Raw genomic sequence first — 20,000 nt, forward strand, 5'->3', positions numbered from 1 at the left:
TTTCCAAAGAGGATTTGTTCAGCGACAATGTTGCTCACGGCCATAATACCCTGAAAACGCCCGATCTCGTCTTATCTTGGAAGCTAAGCAGGGTTGGGCCTGGTTAGTACCTGGATGGGAGACCGCCTGGGAATACCAGGTGCTGTAAGCATCTTGTCAAAACCATTTTCGACATTTCATGGATGTTCATCTCCTTTTGACCTCCTAAATCATGAAAGACTTCCCTCCTCTGCACATCTCACAAAATTTTATTGAAGCTCTCCTTCTGATAATCTTCATTCCCGTAGTTGTAGAAGTTATAAAGCAAAAGAAGAGCAAGCGGCAACAAAGTCGACTCCTTTAACGAAGGGTTCTCCAAAGAGGACCCCTCACCCTCCACACCCGATCCAAATATCCAAATACACGATCCACATGCAAGACTATGGACCGTTCGGATTTCCAAAGGGGATTTGTTCAGCAACAATGTTGCTCACGGCCATACTACCCTGAAAACGCCCGATCTCGTCTGATCTTGGAAGCTAAGCAGGGTTGGGCCTGGTTAGTACCTGGATGGGAGACCGCTTGGGAATACCAGGTGCTGTAAGCATCTTGTCAAAACCATTTTCGACATTTCATGGATGTTCATCTCCTTTTGACTTCCTAAATCATGAAAGACTTCCCTCCTCTGCACATCTCACAACATTTTATTTAAGCTCTCCTTCTGATAATCTTCATTCCCGTAGTTGTAGAAGTAATAAAGCAAAAGAAGAGCAAGCGGCAACAAAGTCGACTCCTTTAACGAAGGGTTCTCCAAAGAGGACCACTCACCCTCCACACCGGATCCAAATATCCAAATACACGATCCACATGCAAGACTATGGACCGTTCGGATTTCCAAAGGGGATTTGTTCAGCGACAATGTTGCTCACGGCCATACTACCCTGAAAACGCCCGATCTCGTCTGACCTCGGAAGCTAAGCAGGGTTGGGCCTGGTTAGTACCTGGATGGGAGACCGCTTGGGAATACCAGGTGCTGTAAGCATCTTGTCAAAACCATTTTCGACATTTCATGGATGTTCATCTCCTTTTGACTTCCTAAATCATGAAAGACTTCCCTCCTCTGCACATCTCACAACATTTTATTGAAGCTCTCCTTCTGATAATCTTCATTCCCGTAGTTGTAGAAGTAATAAAGCAAAAGAAGAGCAAGCGGCAACAAAGTCGACTCCTTTAACGAAGGGTTCTCCAAAGAGGACCACTCACCCTCCACACCCGATCCAAATATCCAAATACACGATCCACATGCAAGACTATGGACCGTTCGGATTTCCAAAGGGGATTTGTTCAGCAACAATGTTGCTCACGGCCATACTACCCTGAAAACGCCCGATCTCGTCTGATCTTGGAAGCTAAGCAGGGTTGGGCCTGGTTAGTACCTGGATGGGAGACCGCTTGGGAATACCAGGTGCTGTAAGCATCTTGTCAAAACCATTTTCGACATTTCATGGATGTTCATCTCCTTTTGACTTCCTAAATCATGAAAGACTTCCCTCCTCTGCACATCTCACAACATTTTATTGAAGCTCTCCTTCTGATAATCTTCATTCCCGTAGTTGTAGAAGTAATAAAGCAAAAGAAGAGCAAGCGGCAACAAAGTCGACTCCTTTAACGAAGGGTTCTCCAAAGAGGACCCCTCACCCTCCACACCCGATCCAAATATCCAAATACACGATCCACATGCAAGACTATGGACCGTTCGGATTTCCAAAGGGGATTTGTTCAGCGACAATGTTGCTCACGGCCATACTACCCTGAAAACGCCCGATCTCGTCTGATCTCGGAAGCTACGCAGGGTTGGTTCTGGTTAGTACCTGGGTGGGAGACTGCTTGGGAATACCAGGTGCTGTAAGCATCTTGTCAAAACCATTTTCGACATTTCATGGATGTTCATCTCCTTTTGACCTCCTAAATCATGAAAGACTTCCCTCCTCAGCACATCTCACAACATTTTATTGAAGCTCTCCTTCTGATAATCTTCATTCCCGTAGTTGTAGAAGTAATAAAGCAAAAGAAGAGCAAGCGGCAACAAAGTCGACTCCTTTAACGAAGGGTTCTCCAAAGAGGACCCCTCACCCTCCACACCCGATCCAAATATCCAAATACACGATCCCCATGCAAGACTATGGACCGTTCGGATTTCCAAAGAGGATTTGTTCAGCAACAATGTTGCTCACGGCCATAATACCCTGAAAGCGCCCGATCTCGTCTTATCTCGGAAGCTAAGCAGGGTTGGGCCTGGTTAATACCTGGATGGGAGACCGCCTGGGAATACCAGGTGCTGTAAGCATCTTGTCAAAACCATTTTCGACATTTCATGGATCTTCATCTCCTTTTGACCTCCTAAATCATGAAAGACTTCCCTCCTCTGCACATCTCACAAAATTTTATTGAAGCTCTCCTTCTGATAATCTTCATTCCCGTAGTTGTAGAAGTAATAAAGCAAAAGAAGAGCAAGCGGCAACAAAGTCGACTCCTTTAACGAAGGGTTCTCCAAAGAGGACCCCTGACCCTCCACACCTGATCCAAATAACCCAATACACGATCCACATTCAAGACTATGGATCGTTCGGATTTCCAAAGGGGATTTGTTCAGCGACAATGTTGCTCACGGCCATACTACCCTGAAAACGCCCAATCTCGTCTGATCTCTGAAGCTAAGCAGGGTTGGGCCTGGTTAGTACCTGGATGGGAGACCGCTTGGGAATACCAGGTGCTGTAAGCATCTTGTCAAAACCATTTTCGACATTTCATGGATGTTCATCTCCTTTTGACCTCCTAAATCATGAAAGACTTCCCTCCTCTGCACATCTCACAACATTTTATTGAAGCTCTCCTTCTGATAATCTTCATTCCCGTAGTTGTAGAAGTAATAAAGCAAAAGAAGAGCAAGCGGCAACAAAGTCGACTCCTTTAACGAAGGGTTCTCCAAAGAGGACCCCTCACCCTCCACACCCGATCCAAATATCCAAATACACGATCCACATGCAAGACTATGGACCGTTCGGATTTCCAAAGGGGATTTGTTCAGCGACAATGTTGCTCACGGCCATACTACCCTGAAAACGCCCGATCTCGTCTGACCTCGGAAGCTAAGCAGGGTTGGGCCTGGTTAGTACCTGGATGGGAGACCGCTTGGGAATACCAGGTGCTGTAAGCATCTTGTCAAAACCATTTTCGACATTTCATGGATGTTCATCTCCTTTTGACCTCCTAAATCATGAAAGACTTCCCTACTCTGCACATCTCACAACATTTTATTGAAGCTCTCCTGATAATCTTCATTCCCGTAGTTGTAGAAGTAATAAAGCAAAAGAAGAGCAAGCGGCAACAAAGTCGACTCCTTTAACGAAGGGTTCTCCAAAGAGGACCCCTCACCCTCCACACCCGATCCAAATATCCAAATACACGATCCACATGCAAGACTATGGACCGTTCGGATTTCCAAAGGGGATTTGTTCAGCGACAATGTTGCTCACGGCCATACTACCCTGAAAACGCCCGATCTCGTCTGATCTCGGAAGCTGAGCAGGGTTGGGCCTGGTTAGTACCTGGATGGGAGACCGCTTGGGAATACCAGGTGCTGTAAGCATCTTGTCAAAACCATTTTTGACATTTCATGGATGTTCATCTCCTTTTGACCTCCTAAATCATGAAAGACTACCCTCCTCTGCACATCTCACAACATTTTATTGAAGCTCTCCTTCTGTTAATCTTCATTCCCGTAGTTGTAGAAGTAATAAAGCAAAAGAAGAGCAAGCGGCAACAAAGTCGACTCCTTTAACGAAGGGTTCTCCAAAGAGGACCCCACCCTCCACACCCGATCCAAATATCCAAATACACGATCCACATGCAAGACTATGGACCGTTCGGATTTCCAAAGGGGATTTGTTCAGCGACAATGTTGCTCACGGCCATACTACCCTGAAAACGCCCGATCTCGTCTGATCTCGGAAGCTAAGCAGGGTTTGGGCCTGGTTAGTACCTGGATGGGAGACCGCTTGGGAATACCAGGTGCTGTAAGCATCTTGTCAAAACTATTTTCGACATTTCATGGATGTTCATCTCCTTTTGACCTCCTAAATCATGAAAGACTTCCCTCCTCTGCACATCTCACAACATTTTTTTAAAGCTCTCCTTCTGATAATCTTCATTCCCGTAGTTGTAGAAGTAATAAAGCAAAAGAAGAGCAAGCGGCAACAAAGTCGACTCCTTTAACGCAGGGTTCTCCAAAGAGGACCACTTACCCTCCACACCGGATCCAAATATCCAAATACACGATCCACATGCAAGACTATGGACCGTTCGGATTTCCAAAGGGGATTTGTTCAGCGACAATGTTGCTCACGGCCATACTACCCTGAAAACGCCCGATCTCGTCTGATCTCGGGAGCTAAGCAGGGTTGGGCCTGGTTAGTACCTGGATGGGAGACCGCTTGGGAAGACCAGGTGCTGTAAGCATCTTGTCAAAACCATTTTCGACATTTCATGGATGTTCATCTCCTTTTGACCTCCTAAATCATGAAAGACTTCCCTCCTCTGCACATCTCACAACATTTTATTGAAGCTCTCCTTCTGATAATCTTCATTCCCGTAGTTGTAGAAGTAATAAAGCAAAAGAAGAGCAAGCGGCAACAAAGTCGACTCCTTTAACGAAAGGTTCTCCAAAGAGGACCCATCACCCTCCACACCCGATCCAAATATCCAAATACACGATCCACATGCAAGACTATGGACCGTTCGGATTTCCAAAGGGGATTTGTTCAGCGACAATGTTGCTCACGGCCATACTACCCTGAAAACGCCCGATCTCGTCTGATCTCGGAAGCTAAGCAGGGTTGGGCCTGGTTAGTACCTGGATGGGAGACCGCTTGGGAATACCAGGTGCTGTAAGCATCTTGTCAAAACCATTTTCGACATTTCATGGATGTTCATCTCCTTTTGACCTCCTAAATCATGAAAGACTTCCCTACTCTGCAAATCTCACAACATTTTATTGAAGCTCTCCTGATAATCTTCATTCCCGTAGTTGTAGAAGTAATAAAGCAAAAGAAGAGCAAGCGGCAACAAAGTCGACTCCTTTAACGAAGGGTTCTCCAAAGAGGACCCCTCACCCTCCACACCCGATCCAAATATCCAAATACACGATCCACATGCAAGACTATGGACCGTTCGGATTTCCAAAGGGGATTTGTTCAGCAACAATGTTGCTCACGGCCATACTACCCTGAAAACGCCCGATCTCATCTGATCTCGGAAGCTAAGCAGGGTTGGGCCTGGTTAGTACCTGGATGGGAGACCGCTTGGGAATACCAGGTGCTGTAAGCATCTTGTCAAAACCATTTTCGACATTTCATGGATGTTCATCTCCTTTTGACCCCCTAAATCATGAAAGACTACCCTCCTCTGCACATCTCACAACATTTTATTAAAGCTCTCCTTCTGATAATCTTCATTCCCGTAGTTGTAGAAGTAATAAAGCAAAAGAAGAGCAAGCGGCAACAAAGTCGACTCCTTTAACGCAGGGTTCTCCAAAGAGGACCACTTACCCTCCACACCGGATCCAAATATCCAAATACACGATCCACATGCAAGACTATGGACCGTTCGGATTTCCAAAGGGGATTTGTTCAGCGACAATGTTGCTCACGGCCATACTACCCTGAAAACGCCCGATCTCGTCTGATCTCGGGAGCTAAGCAGGGTTGGGCCTGGTTAGTACCTGGATGGGAGACCGCTTGGGAAGACCAGGTGCTGTAAGCATCTTGTCAAAACCATTTTCGACATTTCATGGATGTTCATCTCCTTTTGACCTCCTAAATCATGAAAGACTTCCCTCCTCTGCACATCTCACAACATTTTATTGAAGCTCTCCTTCTGATAATCTTCATTCCCGTAGTTGTAGAAGTAATAAAGCAAAAGAAGAGCAAGCGGCAACAAAGTCGACTCCTTTAACGAAAGGTTCTCCAAAGAGGACCCATCACCCTCCACACCCGATCCAAATATCCAAATACACGATCCACATGCAAGACTATGGACCGTTCGGATTTCCAAAGGGGATTTGTTCAGCGACAATGTTGCTCACGGCCATACTACCCTGAAAACGCCCGATCTCGTCTGATCTCGGAAGCTAAGCAGGGTTGGGCCTGGTTAGTACCTGGATGGGAGACCGCTTGGGAATACCAGGTGCTGTAAGCATCTTGTCAAAACCATTTTCGACATTTCATGGATGTTCATCTCCTTTTGACCTCCTAAATCATGAAAGACTTCCCTACTCTGCAAATCTCACAACATTTTATTGAAGCTCTCCTGATAATCTTCATTCCCGTAGTTGTAGAAGTAATAAAGCAAAAGAAGAGCAAGCGGCAACAAAGTCGACTCCTTTAACGAAGGGTTCTCCAAAGAGGACCCCTCACCCTCCACACCCGATCCAAATATCCAAATACACGATCCACATGCAAGACTATGGACCGTTCGGATTTCCAAAGGGGATTTGTTCAGCGACAATATTGCTCGCGGCCATACTACCCTGAAAACGCCCGATCTCGTCTGATCTCGGAAGCTAAGCAGGGTTGGGCCTGGTTAGTACCTGGATGGGAGACCGCTTGGGAATACCAGGTGCTGTAAGCATCTTGTCAAAACCATTTTCGATATTTCATGGATGTTCATCTCCTTTTGACTTCCTAAATCATGAAAGACTTCCCTCCTCTGCACATCTCACAACATTTTATTGAAGCTCTCCTTCTGATAATCTTCATTCCCGTAGTTGTAGAAGTAATGAAGCAAAAGAAGAGCAAGCGGCAACAAAGTCGACTCCTTTAACGAAGGGTTCTCCAAAGAGGACCCCTCACCCTCCACACCCGATCCAAATATCCAAATACACGATCCACATGCAAGACTATGGACCGTTCGGATTTCCAAAGGGGATTTGTTCAGCGACAATGTTGCTCACGGCCATACTACCCTGAAAACGCCCGATCTCGTCTGATCTCGGAAGCTAAGCAGGGTTGGGCCTGGTTAATACCTGGATGGGAGACCGCTTGGGAATACCAGGTGCTGTAAGCATCTTGTCAAAACCATTTTCGACATTTCATGGATGTTCATCTCCTTTTGACCTCCTAAATCATGAAAGACTTCCCTCCTCTGCACATCTCACAACATTTTATTGAAGCTCTCCTTCTGATAATCTTCATTCCCGTAGTTGTAGAAGTAATAAAGCAAAAGAAGAGCAAGCGGCAACAAAGTCGACTCCTTTAACGAAGGGTTCTCCAAAGAGGACCCCTCACCCTCCACACCCGATCCAAATATCCAAATACAAGATCCACATGCAAGACTATGGACCGTTTGGCTTTCCAAAGGGGATTTGTTCAGCAACAATGTTGCTCACGGCCATACTACCCTGAAAACGCCTGATCTCGTATGATCTCGGAAGCTAAGCAGGGTTGGGCCTGGTTAGTACCTGGATGGGAGACCGCTTGGGAATACCAGGTGCTGCAAGCATCTTGTCAAAACCATTTTCGACATTTCATGGATGTTCATCTCCTTTTGACCTCCTAAATCATGAAAGACTTCCCTCCTCTGCACATCTCACAACCTTTTTTTTGAAGCTCTCCTTCTGATAATCTTCATTCCCGTAGTTGTAGAAGTAATAAAGCAAAAGAAGAGCAAGCGGCAACAAAGTCGACTCCTTTAACGAAGGGTTCTCCAAAGAGGACCACTCACCCTCCACACCGGATCCAAATATCCAAATACACGATCCACATGCAAGACTATGGACCGTTCGGATTTCCAAAGGGGATTTGTTCAGCGACAATGTTGCTCACGGCCATACTACCCTGAAAACGCCCGATCTCGTCTGATCTTGGAAGCTAAGCAGGGTTGGGCCTGGTTAATACCTGGGTGGGAGACCGCTTGGGAATACCAGGTGCTGTAAGCATCTTGTCAAAACCATTTTCGACATTTCATGGATGTTCATCTCCTTTTGACCTCCTAAATCATGAAAGACTTCCCTCCTCTGCACATCTCACAACATTTTATTGAAGCTCTCCTTCTGATAATCTTCATTCCCGTAGTTGTAGAAGTAATAAAGCAAAAGAAGAGCAAGCGGCAACAAAGTCGACTCCTTTAACGAAGGGTTCTCCAAAGAGGACCCCTCACCCTCCACACCCGATCCAAATATCCAAATACAAGATCCACATGCAAGACTATGGACCGTTTGGCTTTCCAAAGGGGATTTGTTCAGCAACAATGTTGCTCATGGCCATACTACCCTGAAAACGCCTGATCTCGTATGATCTCGGAAGCTAAGCAGGGTTGGGCCTGGTTAGTACCTGGATGGGAGACCGCTTGGGAATACCAGGTGCTGCAAGCATCTTGTCAAAACCATTTTCGACATTTCATGGATGTTCATCTCCTTTTGACCTCCTAAATCATGAAAGACTTCCCTCCTCTGCACATCTCACAACCTTTTTTTGAAGCTCTCCTTCTGATAATCTTCATTCCCGTAGTTGTAGAAGTAATAAAGCAAAAGAAGAGCAAGCGGCAACAAAGTCGACTCCTTTAACGAAGGGTTCTCCAAAGAGGACCACTCACCCTCCACACCGGATCCAAATATCCAAATACACGATCCACATGCAAGACTATGGACCGTTCGGATTTCCAAAGGGGATTTGTTCAGCGACAATGTTGCTCACGGCCATACTACCCTGAAAACGCCCGATCTCGTCTGATCTTGGAAGCTAAGCAGGGTTGGGCCTGGTTAGTACCTGGGTGGGAGACCGCTTGGGAATACCAGGTGCTGTAAGCATCTTGTCAAAACCATTTTCGACATTTCATTGATGTTCATCTCCTTTTGACCTCCTAAATCATGAAAGACTTCCCTCCTCTGCACATCTCACAACATTTTATTGAAGCTCTCCTTCTGATAATCTTCATTCCCGTAGTTGTAGAAGTAATAAAGCAAAAGAAGAGCAAGCGGCAACAAAGTCGACTCCTTTAACGAAGGGTTCTCCAAAGAGGACCACTCACCCTCCACACCGGATCCAAATATCCAAATACACGATCCATATGCAAGACTATGGACCGTTCGGATTTCCAAAGGGGATTTGTTCAGCGATAATGTTGCTCACGGCCATACTACCCTGAAAACGCCCGATCTCATCTGATCTCGGAAGCCAAGAAGGGTTGGGCCTGGTTAGTACCTGGATGGGAGACCGCTTGGGAATACCAGGTGCTGTAAGTGCCTTGTCAAAACCATTTTCGACATTTCATGGATGTTCATCTCCTTTTGACCTCCTAAATCATGAAAGACTTCCCTCCTCTGCACATCTCACAACATTTTATTGAAGCTCTCCTTCTGATAATCTTCATTCCCGTAGTTGTAGAAGTAATAAAGCAAAAGAAGAGCAAGCGGCAACAAAGTCGACTCCTTTAACGAAGGGTTCTCCAAAGAGGACCCCTCACCCTCCACACCCGATCCAAATATCCAAATACACGATCCAAATGCAAGACTATGGACCGTTCGGATTTCCAAAGGGGATTTGTTCAGCGACAATGTTGCTCACGGCCATACTACCCTGAAAACGCCCGATCTCGTCTGATCTCGGAAGCTAAGCAGGGTTGGGCCTGGTTAGTACCTGGATGGGAGACCGCTTGGGAATACCAGGTGCTGTAAGCATCTTGTCAAAACCATTTTCGACATTTCATTGATGTTCATCTCCTTTTGACCTCCTAAATCATGAAAGACTTCCCTCCTCTGCACATCTCACAACATTTTATTGAAGCTCTCCTTCTGATAATCTTCATTCCCGTAGTTGTAGAAGTAATAAAGCAAAAGAAGAGCAAGCGGCAACAAAGTCGACTCCTTTAACGAAGGGTTCTCCAAAGAGGACCACTCACCCTCCACACCGGATCCAAATATCCAAATACACGATCCATATGCAAGACTATGGACCGTTCGGATTTCCAAAGGGGATTTGTTCAGCGATAATGTTGCTCACGGCCATACTACCCTGAAAACGCCCGATCTCGTCTGATCTTGGAAGCTAAGCAGGGTTGGGCCTGGTTAATACCTGGGTGGGAGACTGCTTGGGAATACCAGGTGCTGTAAGCATCTTGTCAAAACCATTTTCGACATTTCATGGATGTTCATCTCCTTTTGACCTCCTAAATCATGAAAGACTTCCCTCCTCTGCACATCTCACAACATTTTATTGAAGCTCTCCTTCTGATAATCTTCATTCCCGTAGTTGTAGAAGTAATAAAGCAAAAGAAGAGCAAGCGGCAACAAAGTCGACTCCTTTAAAGAAGGGTTCTCCATAGAGGACCCCTCACCCTCCACACCAGATCCAAATATCCAAATACACGATCCACATGCAAGAGATATGGACTGTTCGGATTTCCAAAGGGGATTTGTTCAGAGACAATGTTGCTCACGGCCATACTACCCTGAAAGCGCCCGATCTCAATTGATCTCGGAAGCTACGCAGGGTTGGGCCTGGTTAGTACCTGGATGGGAGACCGCTTGGGAATACCAGGTGCTGTAAGCATCTTGTCAAAACCATTTTCGACATTTCATGGATGTTCATCTCCTTTTGACCTCCTAAATCATGAAAGACTTCCCTCCTCTGCACATCTCACAACATTTTATTGAAGCTCTCCTTCTGATAATCTTCATTCCCGTAGTTGTAGAAGTAATAAAGCAAAAGAAGAGCAAGCGGCAACAAAGTCGACTCCTTTAACGAAGGGTTCTCCAAAGAGGACCCCTCACCCTCCACACCCGATCCAAATATCCAAATACACGATCCACATGCAAGACTATGGACCGTTCGGATTTCCAAAGGGGATTTGTTCAGCGACAATGTTGCTCACGGCCGTACTACCCTGAAAACGCCCGATCCCGTCTGATCTCGGAAGCTAAGCAGGGTTGGGCCTGGTTAGTACCTGGATGGGAGACCGCTTGGGAATACCAGGTGCTGTAAGCATCTTGTCAAAACCATTTTCGACATTTCATGGATGTTCATCTCCTTTTGACCTCCTAAATCATGAAAGACTTCCCTCCTCTGCACATCTCACAACATTTTATTGAAGCTCTCCTTCTGATAATCTTCATTCCCGTAGTTGTAGAAGTAATAAAGCAAAAGAATAGCAAGCGGCAACAAAGTCGACTCCTTTAACGAAGGGTTCTCCAAAGAGGACCACTCACCCTCCACACCGGATCCAAATATCCAAATACACGATCCACATGCAAGACTATGGACCGTTCGGATTTCCAAAGGGGATTTGTTCAGCGACAATGTTGCTCACGGCCATACTACCCTGAAAACGCCTGATCTCGTCTGATCTTGGAAGCTAAGCAGGGTTGGGTCTGGTTAGTACCTGGATGGGAGACCGCTTGGGAATACCAGGTGCTGTAAGCATCTTGTCAAAACCATTTTCGACATTTCATGGATGTTCATCTCCTTTTGACAACCTAAATCATGAAAGACTTCCCTCCTCTGCACATCTCACAACATTTTATTGAAGCTCTCCTTCTGATAATCTTCATTCCCGTAGTTGTAGAAGTAATAAAGCAAAAGAAGAGCAAGCGGCAACAAAGTCGACTCCTTTAACGAAGGGTTCTCCAAAGAGGACCCCTCACCCTCCACACCCGATCAAAATATCCAAATACACGATCCACATGCAAGACTATGGACCGTTCGGATTTCCAAAGGGGATTTGTTCAGCGACAATGTTGCTCACGGCCATACTACCCTGAAAACGCCCGCTCTCGTCTGATCTCGGAAGCTAAGCAGGGTTGGGCCTGGTTAGTGCCTGGATGGGAGACCGCTTGGGAATACCAGGTGCTGTAAGCATCTTGTCAAAACCATTTTCGACATTTCATGGATGTTCATCTCCTTTTGACATCCTAAATCATGAAAGACTTCCCTACTCTGCACATCTCACAACATTTTATTGAAGCTCTCCTTCTGATAATCTTCATTCCCGTAGTTGTAGAAGTAATAAAGCAAAAGAAGAGCAAGCGGCAACAAAGTCGACTCCTTTAACGAAGGGTTCTCCAAAGAGGACCACTCACCCTCCACACCGGATCCAAATATCCAAATACACGATCCACATGCAAGACTATGGACCGTTCGGATTTCCAAAGGGGATTTGTTCAGCGACAATGTTGCTCACGGCCATACTACCCTGAAAACGCCCGATCTCGTCTGATCTTGGAAGTTAAGCAGGGTTGGGCCTGGTTAGTACCAGGATGGGAGACCGCTTGGGAATACCAGGTGCTGTAAGCATCTTGTCAAAACCATTTTCGACATTTCATGGATGTTCATCTCCTTTTGACCTCCTAAATCATGAAAGACTTCCCGCCTCTGCACATCTCACAACATTTTATTGAAGCTCTCCTTCTGATAATCTTCATTCCCGTAGTTGTAGAAGTAATAAAGCAAAAGAAGAGCAAGCGGCAACAAAGTCGACTCCTTTAACGAAGGGTTCTCCAAAGAGGACCCCTCACCCTCCACAACCGATCCAAATATCCAAATACACGATCCACATGCAAGACTATGGACCGTTCGGATTTCCAAAGGGGATTTGTTCAGCGACAATGTTGCTCACGGCCATACTACCCTGAAAACGCCCGATCTCGTCTGATCTCGGAAGCTAAGCAGGGTTGGGCCTGGTTAGTGCCTGGATGGGAGACCGCTTGGGAATACCAGGTGCTGTAAGCATCTTGTCAAAACCATTTTCGACATTTCATGGATGTTCATCTCCTTTTGACATCCTAAATCATGAAAGACTTCCCTACTCTGCACATCTCACAACATTTTATTGAAGCTCTCCTTCTGATAATCTTCATTCCCGTAGTTGTAGAAGTAATAAAGCAAAAGAAGAGCAAGCGGCAACAAAGTCGACTCCTTTAACGAAGGGTTCTCCAAAGAGGACCACTCACCCTCCACACCGGATCCAAATATCCAAATACACGATCCACATGCAAGACTATGGACCGTTCGGATTTCCAAAGGGGATTTGTTCAGCGACAATGTTGCTCACGGCCATACTACCCTGAAAACGCCCGATCTCGTCTGATCTTGGAAGTTAAGCAGGGTTGGGCCTGGTTAGTACCAGGATGGGAGACCGCTTGGGAATACCAGGTGCTGTAAGCATCTTGTCAAAACCATTTTCGACATTTCATGGATGTTCATCTCCTTTTGACCTCCTAAATCATGAAAGACTTCCCGCCTCTGCACATCTCACAACATTTTATTGAAGCTCTCCTTCTGATAATCTTCATTCCCGTAGTTGTAGAAGTAATAAAGCAAAAGAAGAGCAAGCGGCAACAAAGTCGACTCCTTTAACGAAGGGTTCTCCAAAGAGGACCCCTCACCCTCCACAACCGATCCAAATATCCAAATACACGATCCACATGCAAGACTATGGACCGTTCGGATTTCCAAAGGGGATTTGTTCAGCGACAATGTTGCTCACGGCCATACTACCCTGAAAACGCCCGATCTCGTCTGATCTCGGAAGCTAAGCAGGGTTGGGCCTGGTTAGTACCTGGGTGGGAGACTGCTTGGGAATACCAGGTGCTGTAAGCATCTTGTCAAAACCATTTTCGACATTTCATGGATGTTCATCTCCTTTTGACCTCCTAAATCATGAAAGACTTCCCTCCTCTGCACATCTCACAACATTTTATTGAAGCTCTCCTTCTGATAATCTTCATTCCCGTAGTTGTAGAAGTAATAAAGCAAAAGAAAGGCAAGCAGCAACAAAGTCGACTCCTTTAACGAAGGGTTCTCCAAAGACGACCCCTCACCCTCCACACCCGATCGAAATATCCAAATACACGATCCACATGCAAGACTATGGACCGTTCGGATTTCCAAAGGGGATTTGTTCAGCGACAATGTTGCTCACGGCCATACTACCCTGAAAACGCCCGATCTCGTCTGATCTCGGAAGCTGAGCAGGGTTGGGCCTGGTTAGTACCTGGATGGGAGACCGCTTGGGAATACCAGGTGCTGTAAGCATCTTGTCAAAACCATTTTCGACATTTCATGGATGTTCATCTCCTTTTGACCTCCTAAATCATGAAAGACTTCCCTCCTCTGCACATCTCACAACATTTTATTGAAGCTCTCCTTCTGAAAATCTTCATTCCCGTAGTTGTATAAGTAATAAAGCAAAAGAAGAGCAAGCGGCAACAAAGTCGACTCCTTTAACGAAGGGTTCTCCAAAGAGGACCCCTCAACCTCCACACCCGATCCAAATATCCAAATACACGATCCACATGCAAGACTATGGACCGTTCGGATTTCCAAAGGGGATTTGTTCAGCGACAATGTTGCTCATGGCCATACTACCCTGAAAACGCCCGATCTCGCCTGATCTCGGAGGCTAAGCAGGGTTGGGCCTGGTTAAGTACCTGGATGGGAGACCACTTGGGAATACCAGGTGCTGTAAGCATTTTGTCAAAACCATTTTCGACATTTCATGGATGTTCATCTCCTTTTGACCTCCTAAATCATGAAAGACTTCCCTCCTCTGCACATCTCACAACATTTTATTGAAGCTCTCCTTCTGAAAATCTTCATTCCCGTAGTTGTAGAAGTAATAAAGCAAAAGAAGAGCAAGCGGCAACAAAGTCGACTCCTTTAACGAAGGGTTCTCCAAAGAGGACCCCTCACCCTCCACACCCGATCCTAATATCCAAATACACGATCCACATGCAAGACTATGGACCGTTCGGATTTCCAAAGGGGATTTGTTCAGCGACAATGTTGATCACGGCCATACTACCCTGAAAACGCCCGATCTCATCTGATCTCGGAAGCTAAGCAGGGTTGGGCCTGGTTAGTACCTGGATGGGAGACCGCTTGGGAATACCAGGTGCTGTAAGCATCTTGTCAAAACCATTTTCGACATTTCATGGATGTTCATCTCCTTTTGACCTCCTAAATCATGAAAGACTTCCCTCCTCTGCACATCTCACAACATTTTATTGAAGCTCTCCTTCTGATAATCTTCATTCCCGTAGTTGAAGAAGTAATAAAGCAAAAGAAGAGCAAGCGGCAACAAAGTCGACTCCTTTAACAAAGGGTTCTCCAAAGAGGACCCCTCACCCTCCACACCCGATCCAAATATCCAAATACACGATCCACATGCAAGACTATGGACCGTTCGGATTTCCAAAGGGGATTTGTTCAGCGACAATGTTGCTCACAGCCATAATACCCTGAAAATGCCCGATCTCGTCTGATCTCGGAAGCTAAGCAGGGTTGGGCCTGGTTACTACCTGGATGGGAGACCGCTTGGGAATACCAGGTGCTGTAAGCATCTTGTCAAAACCATTTTCGACATTTCATGGATGTTCATCTCCTTTTGACCTCATAAATCATGAAAGACTTCCCTCCTCTGCACATCTCACAACATTTTATTGAAGCTCTCCTTCTGATAATCTTCATTCCCGTAGTTGTAGAAGTAATAAAGCAAAAGAAGAGCAAGCGGCAACAAAGTCGACTCCTTTAACGAAGGGTTCTCCAAAGAGGACCCCTCACACTCCACACCCGATCCAAATATCCAAATACACGATCCACATGCAAGACTATGGACCGTTCGGATTTCCAAAGGGGATTTGTTCAGCGACAATGTTGCTCACGGCCATACTTCCCTGAAAACGCCCGATCTCGTCTGATCTCGGAAGCTAAGCAGGGTTGGGCCTGGTTAGTACCTGGATGGGAGACCGCTTGGGAATACCAGGTGCTGTAAGCATCTTGTCAAAACCATTTTCGACGTTTCATGGATGTTCATCTCCTTTTGACCTCCTAAATCATGAAAGACTTCCCTCCTCTCCTCATCTCACAACATTTTATTGAAGCTCTCCTTCTGATAATCTTCATTCGCGTAGTTGTAGAAGTAATAAAGCAAAAGAAGAGCAAGCGGCAACAAAGTCGACTCCTTTAACGAAGGGTTCTCCAAAGAGGACCACTCACCCTCCACACCGGATCCAAATATCCAAATAAACGATCCACATGCAAGACTATGGACCGTTCGGATTTCCAAAGGGGATTTGTTCAGCGACAATGTTGCTCACGGCCATACTACCCTGAAAACGCCCGATCTCGTCTGATCTCGGAAGCGAAGAAGGGTTGGGCCTGGTTAGTACCTGGATGGGAGACCGCTTGGGAATACCAGGTGCTGTAAGCATCTTGTCAAAACCATTTTCGACATTTCATGGATGTTCATCTCCTTTTGACCTCCTAAATCATGAAAGACTTCCCTCCTCTGCACATCTCACAACATTTTATTGAAGCTCTCCTTCTGATAATCTTCATTCCCGTAGTTGTAGAAGTAATAAAGCAAAAGAAGAGCAAGCGGCAACAAAGTCGACTCCTTTAACGAAGGGTTCTCCAAAGAGGACCCCTCACCCTCCACACCCGATCCAAATATCCAAATACACGATCCACATGCAAGACTATGGACCGTTCGGATTTCCAAAGGGGATTTGTTCAGCGACAATGTTGCTCAAGGCCATACTACCCTGAAAACGCCCGATCTCGTCTGATCTCGGAAGCTACGGAGGGTTGGGCCTGGTTAGTACCTGGATTGGAGACCGCTTGGGAATACCAAGTGCTGTAAGCATCTTGTCAAAACCATTTTCGACATTTCATGGATGTTCATCTCCTTTTGACCTCCTAAATCATGAAAGACTTCCCTCCTCTGCACATCTCACAACATTTTATTGAAGCTCTCCTTCTGATAATCTTCATTTGCGTAGTTGTAGAAGTAATAAAGCAAAAGAAGAGCAAGCGGCAACAAAGTCGACTCCTTTAACGAAGGGTTCTCCAAAGAGGACCACTCACCCTCCACACCAGATCCAAATATCCAAATACACGATCCACATGCAAGACTATGGACCGTTCGGATTTCCAAAGGGGATTTGTTCAGCGACAATGTTGCTCACGGCCATACTTCCCTGAAAACGCCCGATCTCGTCTGATCTCGGAAGCTAAGCAGGGTTGGGCCTGGTTAGTACCTGGATGGGAGACCGCTTGGGAATACCAGGTGCTGTAAGCATCTTGTCAAAACCATTTTCGACATTTCATGGATGTTCATCTCCTTTTGACCTCCTAAATCATGAAAGACTTCCCTCCTCTCCTCATCTCACAACATTTTATTGAAGCTCTCCTTCTGATAATCTTCATTCCCGTAGTTGTAGAAGTAATAAAGCAAAAGAAGAGCAAGCGGCAACAAAGTCGACTCCTTTAACGAAGGGTTCTCCAAAGAGGACCACTCACCCTCCACACCGGATCCAAATATCCAAATAAACGATCCACATGCAAGACTATGGACCGTTCGGATTTCCAAAGGGGATTTGTTCAGCGACAATGTTGCTCACGGCCATACTACCCTGAAAACGCCCGATCTCGCCTGATCTCGGAGGCTAAGCAGGGTTGGGCCTGGTTAGTACCTGGATGGGAGACCGCTTGGGAATACCAGGTGCTGTAAACATCTTGTCAAAACCATTTTCGACATTTCATGGATGTTCATCTCCTTTTGACCTCCTAAATCATAAAAGACTTCCCTCCTCTGCACATCTCACAACATTTTATTGAAGCTCTCCTTCTGAAAATCTTCATTCCCGTAGTTGTATAAGTAATAAAGCAAAAGAAGAGCAAGCGGCAACAAAGTCGACTCCTTTAACGAAGGGTTCTCCAAAGAGGACCCCTCAACCTCCACACCCGATCCAAATATCCAAATACACGATCCACATGCAAGACTATGGACCGTTCGGATTTCCAAAGGGGATTTGTTCAGCGACAATGTTGCTCACGGCCATACTACCCTGAAAACGCCCGATCTCGCCTGATCTCGGAGGCTAAGCAGGGTTGGGCCTGGTTAAGTACCTGGATGGGAGACCACTTGGGAATACCAGGTGCTGTAAGCATTTTGTCAAAACCATTTTCGACATTTCATGGATGTTCATCTCCTTTTGACCTCCTAAATCATGAAAGACTTCCCTCCTCTCCTCATCTCACAACATTTTATTGAAGCTCTCCTTCTGATAATCTTCATTCCCGTAGTTGTAGAAGTAATAAAGCAAAAGAAGAGCAAGCGGCAACAAAGTCGACTCCTTTAACGAAGGGTTCTCCAAAGAGGACCACTCACCCTCCACACCGGATCCAAATATCCAAATAAACGATCCACATGCAAGACTATGGACCGTTCGGATTTCCAAAGGGGATTTGTTCAGCGACAATGTTGCTCACGGCCATACTACCCTGAAAACGCCCGATCTCGTCTGATCTCGGAAGCTAAGCAGGGTTGGGCCTGGTTAGTACCTGGATGGGAGACCGCTTGGGAATACCAGGTGCTGTAAACATCTTGTCAAAACCATTTTCGACATTTCATGGATGTTCATCTCCTTTTGACCTCCTAAATCATAAAAGACTTCCCTCCTCTGCACATCTCACAACATTTTATTGAAGCTCTCCTTCTGAAAATCTTCATTCCCGTAGTTGTAGAAGTAATAAAGCAAAAGAAGAGCAAGCGGCAACAAAGTCGACTCCTTTAAAGAAGGGTTCTCCATAGAGGACCCCTCACCCTCCACACCAGATCCAAATATCCAAATACACGATCCACATGCAAGAGATATGGACTGTTCGGATTTCCAAAGGGGATTTGTTCAGAGACAATGTTGCTCACGGCCATACTACCCTGAAAACGCCCGATCTCATTTGATCTCGGAAGCTACGCAGGGTTGGGCCTGGTTAGTACCTGGATGGGAGACCGCTTGGGAATACCAGGTGCTGTAAGCATCTTGTCAAAACCATTTTCGACATTTCATGGATGTTCATCTCCTTTTGACCTCCTAAATCATGAAAGACTTCCCTCCTCTGCACATCTCACAACATTTTATTGAAGCTCTCCTTCTGATAATCTTCATTCCCGTAGTTGTAGAAGTAATAAAGCAAAAGAAGAGCAAGCGGCAACAAAGTCGACTCCTTTAACGAAGGGTTCTCCAAAGAGGACCCCTCACCCTCCACACCCGATCCAAATATCCAAATACACGATCCACATGCAAGACTATGGACCGTTCGGATTTCCAAAGGGGATTTGTTCAGCGACAATGTTGCTCACGGCCGTACTACCCTGAAAACGCCCGATCCCGTCTGATCTCGGAAGCTAAGCAGGGTTGGGCCTGGTTAGTACCTGGATGGGAGACCGCTTGGGAATACCAGGTGCTGTAAGCATCTTGTCAAAACCATTTTCGACATTTCATGGATGTTCATCTCCTTTTGACCTCCTAAATCATGAAAGACTTCCCTCCTCTGCACATCTCACAACATTTTATTGAAGCTCTCCTTCTGATAATCTTCATTCCCGTAGTTGTAGAAGTAATAAAGCAAAAGAAGAGCAAGCGGCAACAAAGTCGACTCCTTTAACGAAGGGTTCTCCGAAGAGGACCCCTCACCCTCCACACCGGATCCAAATATCCAAATACACGATCCACATGCAAGACTATGGACCGTTCGGATTTCCAAAGGGGATTTGTTCAGCGACAATGTTGCTCACGGCCATACTACCCTGAAAACGCCCGATCTCGTCTGATCTCGGAAGCTAAGCAGGGTTGGGCCTGGTTAGTACCTGGATGGGAGACTTCTTGGGAATACCAGGTGCTGTAAGCATCTTGTCAAAACAATTTTCGACATTTCATGGATGTTCATCTCCTTTTGACCTCCTAAATCATGAAAGACTTCCCTCCTCTGCACATCTCACAACATTTTATTGAAGCTCTCCTTCTGATAATCTTCATTCCCGTAGTTGTAGAAGTAATAAAGCAAAAGAAGAGCAAGCGGCAACAAAGTCGACTCCTTTAACGAAGGGTTCTCCAAAGAGGACCCCTCACCCTCCACACCCGATCCAAATATCCAAATACACGATCCACATGCAAGACTATGGACCGT

General features: G+C 45.9%; 42 non-coding genes and 4 pseudogenes across 42 annotated transcripts; all 46 read left to right on the forward strand.

Moving 5' to 3' along the window:
* Window positions 1-32: 32 nt before the first annotated feature.
* LOC144069718 (5S ribosomal RNA) lies at window positions 33-151 on the forward strand (annotated as a pseudogene).
* Window positions 152-467: 316 nt separating this feature from the next.
* On the forward strand, window positions 468-586 carry LOC144070063 (5S ribosomal RNA). Its single transcript, XR_013299008.1, has one exon. It is a non-coding gene; the product is annotated as a 5S ribosomal RNA (ribosomal RNA).
* Window positions 587-902: 316 nt separating this feature from the next.
* Window positions 903-1,021, forward strand: LOC144069931 (5S ribosomal RNA). Its single transcript, XR_013298880.1, has one exon. It is a non-coding gene; the product is annotated as a 5S ribosomal RNA (ribosomal RNA).
* A 316-nt stretch (window positions 1,022-1,337) lies between these two features.
* LOC144070064 (5S ribosomal RNA) lies at window positions 1,338-1,456 on the forward strand. Its single transcript, XR_013299009.1, has one exon. It is a non-coding gene; the product is annotated as a 5S ribosomal RNA (ribosomal RNA).
* A 316-nt stretch (window positions 1,457-1,772) lies between these two features.
* Window positions 1,773-1,891, forward strand: LOC144069742 (5S ribosomal RNA; annotated as a pseudogene).
* Window positions 1,892-2,207: 316 nt separating this feature from the next.
* LOC144069717 (5S ribosomal RNA) lies at window positions 2,208-2,326 on the forward strand (annotated as a pseudogene).
* Window positions 2,327-2,642: 316 nt separating this feature from the next.
* LOC144069557 (5S ribosomal RNA) lies at window positions 2,643-2,761 on the forward strand. The gene has a single exon (XR_013298612.1). It is a non-coding gene; the product is annotated as a 5S ribosomal RNA (ribosomal RNA).
* Window positions 2,762-3,077: 316 nt separating this feature from the next.
* On the forward strand, window positions 3,078-3,196 carry LOC144069933 (5S ribosomal RNA). The gene has a single exon (XR_013298882.1). It is a non-coding gene; the product is annotated as a 5S ribosomal RNA (ribosomal RNA).
* A 313-nt stretch (window positions 3,197-3,509) lies between these two features.
* Window positions 3,510-3,628, forward strand: LOC144070164 (5S ribosomal RNA). Its single transcript, XR_013299103.1, has one exon. It is a non-coding gene; the product is annotated as a 5S ribosomal RNA (ribosomal RNA).
* A 314-nt stretch (window positions 3,629-3,942) lies between these two features.
* Window positions 3,943-4,062, forward strand: LOC144070208 (5S ribosomal RNA). Its single transcript, XR_013299145.1, has one exon. It is a non-coding gene; the product is annotated as a 5S ribosomal RNA (ribosomal RNA).
* A 316-nt stretch (window positions 4,063-4,378) lies between these two features.
* Window positions 4,379-4,497, forward strand: LOC144069997 (5S ribosomal RNA). The gene has a single exon (XR_013298943.1). It is a non-coding gene; the product is annotated as a 5S ribosomal RNA (ribosomal RNA).
* A 316-nt stretch (window positions 4,498-4,813) lies between these two features.
* Window positions 4,814-4,932, forward strand: LOC144069859 (5S ribosomal RNA). The gene has a single exon (XR_013298810.1). It is a non-coding gene; the product is annotated as a 5S ribosomal RNA (ribosomal RNA).
* Window positions 4,933-5,245: 313 nt separating this feature from the next.
* On the forward strand, window positions 5,246-5,364 carry LOC144069985 (5S ribosomal RNA). The gene has a single exon (XR_013298931.1). It is a non-coding gene; the product is annotated as a 5S ribosomal RNA (ribosomal RNA).
* A 316-nt stretch (window positions 5,365-5,680) lies between these two features.
* LOC144069998 (5S ribosomal RNA) lies at window positions 5,681-5,799 on the forward strand. Its single transcript, XR_013298944.1, has one exon. It is a non-coding gene; the product is annotated as a 5S ribosomal RNA (ribosomal RNA).
* Window positions 5,800-6,115: 316 nt separating this feature from the next.
* LOC144069860 (5S ribosomal RNA) lies at window positions 6,116-6,234 on the forward strand. The gene has a single exon (XR_013298811.1). It is a non-coding gene; the product is annotated as a 5S ribosomal RNA (ribosomal RNA).
* A 313-nt stretch (window positions 6,235-6,547) lies between these two features.
* On the forward strand, window positions 6,548-6,666 carry LOC144069964 (5S ribosomal RNA). The gene has a single exon (XR_013298911.1). It is a non-coding gene; the product is annotated as a 5S ribosomal RNA (ribosomal RNA).
* A 316-nt stretch (window positions 6,667-6,982) lies between these two features.
* LOC144070087 (5S ribosomal RNA) lies at window positions 6,983-7,101 on the forward strand. Its single transcript, XR_013299031.1, has one exon. It is a non-coding gene; the product is annotated as a 5S ribosomal RNA (ribosomal RNA).
* Window positions 7,102-7,417: 316 nt separating this feature from the next.
* Window positions 7,418-7,536, forward strand: LOC144069454 (5S ribosomal RNA). The gene has a single exon (XR_013298513.1). It is a non-coding gene; the product is annotated as a 5S ribosomal RNA (ribosomal RNA).
* Window positions 7,537-7,853: 317 nt separating this feature from the next.
* On the forward strand, window positions 7,854-7,972 carry LOC144069431 (5S ribosomal RNA). The gene has a single exon (XR_013298491.1). It is a non-coding gene; the product is annotated as a 5S ribosomal RNA (ribosomal RNA).
* A 316-nt stretch (window positions 7,973-8,288) lies between these two features.
* Window positions 8,289-8,407, forward strand: LOC144069558 (5S ribosomal RNA). The gene has a single exon (XR_013298613.1). It is a non-coding gene; the product is annotated as a 5S ribosomal RNA (ribosomal RNA).
* Window positions 8,408-8,723: 316 nt separating this feature from the next.
* On the forward strand, window positions 8,724-8,842 carry LOC144070093 (5S ribosomal RNA). The gene has a single exon (XR_013299036.1). It is a non-coding gene; the product is annotated as a 5S ribosomal RNA (ribosomal RNA).
* A 316-nt stretch (window positions 8,843-9,158) lies between these two features.
* LOC144069450 (5S ribosomal RNA) lies at window positions 9,159-9,277 on the forward strand. Its single transcript, XR_013298510.1, has one exon. It is a non-coding gene; the product is annotated as a 5S ribosomal RNA (ribosomal RNA).
* A 316-nt stretch (window positions 9,278-9,593) lies between these two features.
* On the forward strand, window positions 9,594-9,712 carry LOC144069861 (5S ribosomal RNA). Its single transcript, XR_013298812.1, has one exon. It is a non-coding gene; the product is annotated as a 5S ribosomal RNA (ribosomal RNA).
* Window positions 9,713-10,028: 316 nt separating this feature from the next.
* LOC144069610 (5S ribosomal RNA) lies at window positions 10,029-10,147 on the forward strand. The gene has a single exon (XR_013298661.1). It is a non-coding gene; the product is annotated as a 5S ribosomal RNA (ribosomal RNA).
* Window positions 10,148-10,464: 317 nt separating this feature from the next.
* Window positions 10,465-10,583, forward strand: LOC144069430 (5S ribosomal RNA). Its single transcript, XR_013298490.1, has one exon. It is a non-coding gene; the product is annotated as a 5S ribosomal RNA (ribosomal RNA).
* Window positions 10,584-10,899: 316 nt separating this feature from the next.
* On the forward strand, window positions 10,900-11,018 carry LOC144069927 (5S ribosomal RNA). The gene has a single exon (XR_013298876.1). It is a non-coding gene; the product is annotated as a 5S ribosomal RNA (ribosomal RNA).
* Window positions 11,019-11,334: 316 nt separating this feature from the next.
* On the forward strand, window positions 11,335-11,453 carry LOC144069514 (5S ribosomal RNA). Its single transcript, XR_013298572.1, has one exon. It is a non-coding gene; the product is annotated as a 5S ribosomal RNA (ribosomal RNA).
* Window positions 11,454-11,769: 316 nt separating this feature from the next.
* On the forward strand, window positions 11,770-11,888 carry LOC144069563 (5S ribosomal RNA). The gene has a single exon (XR_013298618.1). It is a non-coding gene; the product is annotated as a 5S ribosomal RNA (ribosomal RNA).
* Window positions 11,889-12,204: 316 nt separating this feature from the next.
* LOC144069940 (5S ribosomal RNA) lies at window positions 12,205-12,323 on the forward strand. Its single transcript, XR_013298889.1, has one exon. It is a non-coding gene; the product is annotated as a 5S ribosomal RNA (ribosomal RNA).
* A 316-nt stretch (window positions 12,324-12,639) lies between these two features.
* LOC144070127 (5S ribosomal RNA) lies at window positions 12,640-12,758 on the forward strand. The gene has a single exon (XR_013299069.1). It is a non-coding gene; the product is annotated as a 5S ribosomal RNA (ribosomal RNA).
* Window positions 12,759-13,074: 316 nt separating this feature from the next.
* Window positions 13,075-13,193, forward strand: LOC144069941 (5S ribosomal RNA). Its single transcript, XR_013298890.1, has one exon. It is a non-coding gene; the product is annotated as a 5S ribosomal RNA (ribosomal RNA).
* A 316-nt stretch (window positions 13,194-13,509) lies between these two features.
* Window positions 13,510-13,628, forward strand: LOC144070079 (5S ribosomal RNA). The gene has a single exon (XR_013299023.1). It is a non-coding gene; the product is annotated as a 5S ribosomal RNA (ribosomal RNA).
* Window positions 13,629-13,944: 316 nt separating this feature from the next.
* LOC144070165 (5S ribosomal RNA) lies at window positions 13,945-14,063 on the forward strand. Its single transcript, XR_013299104.1, has one exon. It is a non-coding gene; the product is annotated as a 5S ribosomal RNA (ribosomal RNA).
* Window positions 14,064-14,379: 316 nt separating this feature from the next.
* LOC144069671 (5S ribosomal RNA) lies at window positions 14,380-14,499 on the forward strand. Its single transcript, XR_013298720.1, has one exon. It is a non-coding gene; the product is annotated as a 5S ribosomal RNA (ribosomal RNA).
* Window positions 14,500-14,815: 316 nt separating this feature from the next.
* Window positions 14,816-14,934, forward strand: LOC144069960 (5S ribosomal RNA). Its single transcript, XR_013298907.1, has one exon. It is a non-coding gene; the product is annotated as a 5S ribosomal RNA (ribosomal RNA).
* A 316-nt stretch (window positions 14,935-15,250) lies between these two features.
* On the forward strand, window positions 15,251-15,369 carry LOC144069656 (5S ribosomal RNA). Its single transcript, XR_013298704.1, has one exon. It is a non-coding gene; the product is annotated as a 5S ribosomal RNA (ribosomal RNA).
* Window positions 15,370-15,685: 316 nt separating this feature from the next.
* On the forward strand, window positions 15,686-15,804 carry LOC144069911 (5S ribosomal RNA). Its single transcript, XR_013298860.1, has one exon. It is a non-coding gene; the product is annotated as a 5S ribosomal RNA (ribosomal RNA).
* Window positions 15,805-16,120: 316 nt separating this feature from the next.
* LOC144070250 (5S ribosomal RNA) lies at window positions 16,121-16,239 on the forward strand. The gene has a single exon (XR_013299186.1). It is a non-coding gene; the product is annotated as a 5S ribosomal RNA (ribosomal RNA).
* Window positions 16,240-16,555: 316 nt separating this feature from the next.
* Window positions 16,556-16,674, forward strand: LOC144069782 (5S ribosomal RNA; annotated as a pseudogene).
* A 316-nt stretch (window positions 16,675-16,990) lies between these two features.
* LOC144069912 (5S ribosomal RNA) lies at window positions 16,991-17,109 on the forward strand. Its single transcript, XR_013298861.1, has one exon. It is a non-coding gene; the product is annotated as a 5S ribosomal RNA (ribosomal RNA).
* Window positions 17,110-17,425: 316 nt separating this feature from the next.
* Window positions 17,426-17,544, forward strand: LOC144069587 (5S ribosomal RNA). Its single transcript, XR_013298640.1, has one exon. It is a non-coding gene; the product is annotated as a 5S ribosomal RNA (ribosomal RNA).
* Window positions 17,545-17,860: 316 nt separating this feature from the next.
* LOC144069618 (5S ribosomal RNA) lies at window positions 17,861-17,980 on the forward strand. Its single transcript, XR_013298668.1, has one exon. It is a non-coding gene; the product is annotated as a 5S ribosomal RNA (ribosomal RNA).
* Window positions 17,981-18,296: 316 nt separating this feature from the next.
* On the forward strand, window positions 18,297-18,415 carry LOC144070042 (5S ribosomal RNA). The gene has a single exon (XR_013298988.1). It is a non-coding gene; the product is annotated as a 5S ribosomal RNA (ribosomal RNA).
* A 317-nt stretch (window positions 18,416-18,732) lies between these two features.
* Window positions 18,733-18,851, forward strand: LOC144070158 (5S ribosomal RNA). The gene has a single exon (XR_013299098.1). It is a non-coding gene; the product is annotated as a 5S ribosomal RNA (ribosomal RNA).
* Window positions 18,852-19,167: 316 nt separating this feature from the next.
* LOC144069928 (5S ribosomal RNA) lies at window positions 19,168-19,286 on the forward strand. The gene has a single exon (XR_013298877.1). It is a non-coding gene; the product is annotated as a 5S ribosomal RNA (ribosomal RNA).
* A 316-nt stretch (window positions 19,287-19,602) lies between these two features.
* LOC144069987 (5S ribosomal RNA) lies at window positions 19,603-19,721 on the forward strand. The gene has a single exon (XR_013298933.1). It is a non-coding gene; the product is annotated as a 5S ribosomal RNA (ribosomal RNA).
* Window positions 19,722-20,000: the final 279 nt, after the last annotated feature.

Source organism: Stigmatopora argus, chromosome 24 (genome assembly GCF_051989625.1).
Source record: "Stigmatopora argus isolate UIUO_Sarg chromosome 24, RoL_Sarg_1.0, whole genome shotgun sequence".
Taxonomy (NCBI): Eukaryota; Metazoa; Chordata; class Actinopteri; order Syngnathiformes; family Syngnathidae; genus Stigmatopora; species Stigmatopora argus.